A 6,174-nucleotide genomic window follows, 5' to 3' on the forward strand; every position below is an offset into this window, starting at 1 on the left:
TCCGCTGGGGCAGGACCAACACCTTATGAGGACACGGAGTGAAGGGCACCCTGGAGAAAGTCTCAGCTTCTCAGAGTCTTTGAAGGATTTCTTTTTGAGCTTAGGAAATGAACATCTCTGAGCCTCCAGATCATCTCTGTTTTATTCTACAAGGCAACCATCCTCAGGGCTTTTTGGACTGACTTTTTTCCAGCACTTTCTCAAAATTCGAGTACAGCTGGTAGAAACACAGTGTCACATGTGAATGAAAACAAACAAAAATCAACATAGCAGCAGAATTAGGAACTGTGGTATGGGGAGGGAAAAATCGAAGCAGGCTGACAATTTAAGAAGGCAGGTGTTGTCATAGTGTGGGGATTAGCAAATTTGAGGTTTAGGGTGAGCAAAATAGGGAGGGAATCTCAAAGATGGGAGAATTATAGTAATTACAATTGTTTTCTTTCTCTATGGCATGCACAGAGTGTTAAAACAATAATTCATTTTAAGTAATGGGTAGGATCTCTGGCAAGAGAGGAGGGAAAGACTAGTGCTCAGAGCGGGCAATGTTCACCAGGGTTGGCTACACAGATGAGGAAAATACTATCCTGGAAGCGTGATCCCAGGACTCTGAATTAAAGGGAAGCACCCCACTATTTAAGAAAACCTTTGTCAGCCTTTTTGGGGCCATATTTGTAATGTTAAATTAGTGTTTACATAACAGGCATGGATTTAAAAAGTAATTCCAGCAACCATAAGGGCCCTTGAAACTATTTTCCCTCATTCAGACTTTGCAAAATGATGTTAACTGCTGAGGTCACACTTCAGAGAGGAGATTGTGCAAGGCTCCGTCCAGCAGGCATGGCCTCCACCAGAGGCACAAAACCTGACTCGAGGGGGTGCCATTCACATGGTGGGGTGATGTTAAAAGTGCATCCTGGAGCCAGGCTGCACCCAACCCACCCGTGTAGCAGGCCATCACGGCAGGCCCTCACACTGCCAGAACTTTCACACAGGCTCCTTCTCAGCCCTTTTTCATGAAACTGGTAAACACTGACTTTTCCAAAGTCTCCTACCACTCTTCCAGGCCCCTGCCCCCGTCCCTTCACCTAGAAGGTGACACTACCTCCCATTCACCTAGAAAACCCAGGCTAAGAGATGCAAATCACAGTAACTTCCTGCTACCTTCTCCGGAAATGGGTTTCCACCTTCCCAGCCTTGCCCTGTCCCTCTTCCTGTCAGCTTCATGGGAAGCTCCTTATCTGATGGCTTCTCAGGACTAGTTGCTCGGTAAAGGTGAGTCCTGGACTGCTCTTCTGGTCATGCCCTTCTGCACTGAGCACGGAAGTCTATGCAGACAGAGATGTGTGCCCACTGGGTCCACGCTGTCCCTCCGATAGAATACGCTCTGGGTGCTGGGGACCCCTGAATCTCCTCTCCACTTGGTCCTGTGGGCCTTTCCCTGGGCCCAAAGAGGAAGCTGTTTATGAGGGTGGGGGAGCAGGCGGGTGACGTTGAATGTCTGGGCAGGGGTTTCCACATAGCTGTTCATGGTTCTTCAGGATGCCCAGTGGAACAAGGGGTGAAAGGGAGCAGGTTACCCAACGGAACGGCTCTCCCCATGCGACCACGTCTGGAGCAGAACTCCAAGCACTCTGAGAATACTAAATCCAACTCTGGGCTTCTGAGTCAGGACAGTATGTTTGCCAAGATAGAAGGGGTGAATGCATTTTGTTTTACAGTCTAGTAGCTTGATTTGTACCTTTAAATCTCAAGACATGTGTATTCTTGCCCTGGACCCTGCAAAATGCCCTGGACTCTACAAAGGTGAGGGTCAGGCCTATTTTCCAATCACTCATTTTTTCCTGCTTTTAAATATCTTCATGTATCTGTCAGGGGAAAAATAACCAAACAACTAACTATGTGAACAAACCTTCCTCTCTTCTGGCCCCCACTGCTCTGGCTCTCTCCTTCTAGACAATGATTATTTAAATAGTGAGCACTCAGCAGATCATCCCTGAGGGTCTGCAATGCCCAAAATCCAGTGACAAAGAAGAAAATGTCTCTGCTCAAATGGGCCTACAACCCACAGGCATTTACCACACCCTGTCAGCCCATCTGTGATGGAGGAAACATGCCCCCACAGTTCAGAAAATGCACTGCACGCTCTCCTGCCTTTTGTGGTGGTTGGTGGCTGTGAGGTGGGGAGTTTGGGGCTCTTGACTGTAGCTTCAGGGTTTCTTCACGTCACCAAGGAGGCCCATACCAACTGGAGTAGCCATTGTTTGTACAGTGAGTAGCGACTGTCACACTTTCCACAAGTTACCAAGATTAGATGGGCAGTGGGTTTTCCATCTGGTAGCATGATCCCAGATATCTGATTTGTTTCCTGAGATTTGTGAGATGGTAACGTGTGCACCAGACGATGTGGGAGAGCTGAACAAGTATTCTATTCATTTCTAATCATTAAGTCTTAACTGGGATCACAACTCCTGCTGAGGCTGCTTAAGTGGCAGGCCCCAGTGAGGGCATCCAGTGGAGGCTCCAGTAGCTTTCGCCACAGGAAGTGTGGCACTGCTGAGGGACATAGGAGCCGGTGCCAGCAAGGAGGCCAGAGAGGAAGAATGTGAGAGAACTCACATTTCAGCAGAGGTGAGTTGTGCCTCACAAGGTCTCAGGAATGACTGGGGAGAGGACTTCGGGGAGGCCCCGTCTGTACATGTCAGCTAGCAGCACACAGGTCACCAGTGTTAATCTGTCTTAAGCAATAGGCATGGAAGCACGAGTTACACAGGCAGCAGGTGCATGATGTCCCTACACGTGTCAATACCGCTGTACCAGGTGCTGTTTAGGCGGACATGGGATAGGTTTCTGCACAGTTCTGCTCCCTTTAGTGGACATCCTCCCACTTTCCTCTCACTCTCCTTGCTGTTTTCATCTGTCAGTGCTCTGCCACTCAGTCCTTGATGACTCTGGCAATGGCCCACAGAAGCTTACGTTCAGCAGCAAAGACACATCTAATGTCTCTCTTCCTATGTAGGTCCTTGTCTCCTCCCTCAGGGCTTGGCATATAACATATAACCAACAGGTCTAGATGACTGAGACTGCGAGAAACATGGAACAAGGGGTTTTAACTAGAGCAGAGGGGTAGGAGAGGCTGAAAAAAAAATAGCATGTCAGCCAAGACAGGAAGGGTGGGTGGAAGTAAATGAGATAGAGGAAGGTGGCTAGGGGAGAAAAGCAGCTTCCTGGCATAAGCAGGAGCATAGTTGTTGAGGCCCTGAGGGAGGAGGGGGCACAGTTGGTCTGTGGAATTGACCCAGGTGCAAACTGACCTGGAATGTGGAGAGCTGGGCAAGAGGCAAGCCTGGAGAGATGGACGGGCGTGTCTCCAAAGACCTTTGGAACCATGTTATGGACAATGGACGTCATTCTAGGAGACGTGAGAAGCCACTGAAGGCGTTCAAGTAGAGGGTGTGATCTAAATATGTATATCTGTGTTGTCAAAAGGCCACCTGGGATTGCAAATGGTGACTGGGTTAGAAGGACCAGAGATGGAAGCCGGGAGACAGATAAGATGATGTGGGAATCAGAGAGAGAGGAGGGCTGGCATGTGTGGTGGCCTGGAGGTGGATGGAGGAGGGGAGGCAAAGGTGACTCCCAGGTTTCTGATTTGGACAACTGACATATAATGGTGGCATTTACTGATATGAAAGACGGAGGAGGAACACATTTTAGAAGATCAGGGAGGATGATGAATTCTGTTTTTGCCTTGCTGTGTGTGAGATCCTGTAAGCATCCTGAGTTTTTATCTGGGTGGGAATTCTATATCTGGGTATGTATCTTTGGTTCCAGGTAACAGAAGCCAATCTGAAAGTGGTCTGCATGTGGATGGTAGTTGAGGTTCAATGAATTGGAGAAACAGCTGGGGAAAGTACAGACTGAGGAGGGCAGAGGGACTTTGACCAAGCACCAAGAACTCTCAAGTCCAAGGAGCAAGCAGGGGGACCCTGGCTCATCATTCCCAGAAGACCCTCGGAAACATAAAACCTAGGTAGCTGCTGGGGGAATAGGATCATATAACTTGTACTTTGAAAACCCTGTAGGGCAGCCTGGGTGGCTCAGCAGTTTAGCGCCGCCTTCAGCCCAGGGTGTGATCTGGAGACCTGGGATTGAGTCCCATGTCAGGCTTCCTGCATGGAGCCTGCTTCTTCCTCTGCCTGTGTCTCTGCCTCTCTCTTTCTCTCTCTCTCTGTCTCTCATGAATAAATACTTAAAAAAAAAAAAAAAAAGGAAACCCTCTAGTAGGACTAGAAACCCCTTGGTAGAAGACAACTACTATGAAAGAGGACACATGGTTAGGAGAGAGGCGAATAAAAGGGTGGTGGCCTTCCAGATCCCAAGGGAAGGGTTTCAGGAAGAAGGGCTCAGGACAATCAGGACTGAATTTACCAATGGGAAGCCACATGGTGGTGCATCCACCTGCCTGACTCCTTAAAAGAACTTAATTGGTGTTTGAAGTAGATAAATATTTACCGAAAGATTACAGGAAGGGCCGAGAGGAGCTTCTCTGCTCAATGCCTTCAGAGAAGGGTGCTCAGTGTAGGGGCAGGGGAGGAAGAGGGGAAGGAGGGTGCAGTAGATGGCGGAAAACTTTGCGCTGGAAGTAACATTTGAACGAGGCAAAGGAGCTAAGTGCATTCCTAGGACAGGAAATAATGAAAGCAAGAGTATGATGAGTTGGAATCACGTGGACTTTTTTAAAAAATTCAGTTTGCCAACATATAGTATCATACCCAGTGCTCATCTCATCATGCGGAGAGGATATTTTAACACCAGTAGGTCATTACTTTCTCCAAAGGAGAAAAGGTGTAAACATTATTGCTAATTTCCCTAACTGTTCTCTCTCACCTCTAAGTCATTCTGTAGCCTATCCTTCAAATACCCAGATTCTTCCCTGTTTTAGAATGCACTAGTTTCAACTAGTTACTGCAGGGGATTTGTTCATTTATGAATTACTTCGTTAAGAACAAAACAAAATCTGTTCCAAAGACTTGCAAGGTAGCACGCCCTGGAAAAGATAAGCGAACGAAACATAACTGGCCTTCACCTCATAGAACTTACATTCTAGCAGGAGCCAAAAGACTTTAAAAGAAATTTTTTTTTTTACTTATTTATTCATGAGAGACAGAGAGAGAGAGAGAGGCAGAGACGCAGGCAGAGGGAGAAGTAGGCTTCATGCAGGGAGCCTGATGTGGGATTCCATCCTGGGTCTCTAGGATCAGGCCCTGGGCCTAAGGCAGGCGCTAAACCATTGAGCCACCCAGGCTGCCCAGGAGCTAAAAGACTTTAATCAAGTTATGTGACAAGTAAAGGGGTTGGGAGCAGGGAGCGTGTCCCATCGAAGTTCATAAGTATGTTTTAGCGGCAAATTCCCTGAAATCCGCGTATAAAATTTTGTCCACACTGCATACGTTTGGTGTTGGCGGGGGAAGGGTCTGGGGCTCCTAAGAGGTCAAGAACCAGTCTACGCCTCCAGTCCCTTTGGGCTCCCAGCCACTATGCACAAACTTGCTCCGCAAGCCAAGGCAGCGACCAAGGGGAGCCCCAGCAGGGGAGCCCCAGCAGCCTGGCGGTGTGTTCCATCCACCCAGAACAACCGTAACTTCACGTACACATTAAAAGGTGAACAGGGGATCCCTGGGTGGCGCAGCGGTTTGGCGCCTGCCTTTGGCCCAGGGCGCGATCCTGGAGACCCAGGATCGAATCCCACGTCGGGCTCCCGGTGCATGGAGCCTGCTTCTCCCTCGGCCTGTGTCTCTGCCTCTCTCTCTCTCTCTCTGTGTGACTATCATAAATAAATAATAAAAAAAAAAATTAAAAAAAAAGAACAAAGTTTAAAAAAAAAATAAAAGGTGAACAGTGTTCTGTCTTGAAGAAAGATACCACGGTCTTTAATTTTTTTAAAGAACCCAGTGTTTGAGAAAAGATCATGAGATGTTCTGTTTCTCAATCACTGCAAATTTCCAAGCACGTGCTCGGGTTCAGAGCGTCTGAGTAGCAGGGCGCCGACCCGGTGACCCGGTGACGACACCCTGGGGCCTCCACGGAATGGACTGCTCCGACCTCCGCCTTTTAGATTTGGCCCAAAGTCCGCGACCGCGCTGGGAATCCAGGCCGGATTTTCGCGCCCGAAGG

The sequence above is a fragment of the Canis lupus genome, chromosome 7 (genome assembly GCF_003254725.2).
Source record: "Canis lupus dingo isolate Sandy chromosome 7, ASM325472v2, whole genome shotgun sequence".
NCBI lineage: Eukaryota > Metazoa > Chordata > Mammalia > Carnivora > Canidae > Canis > Canis lupus.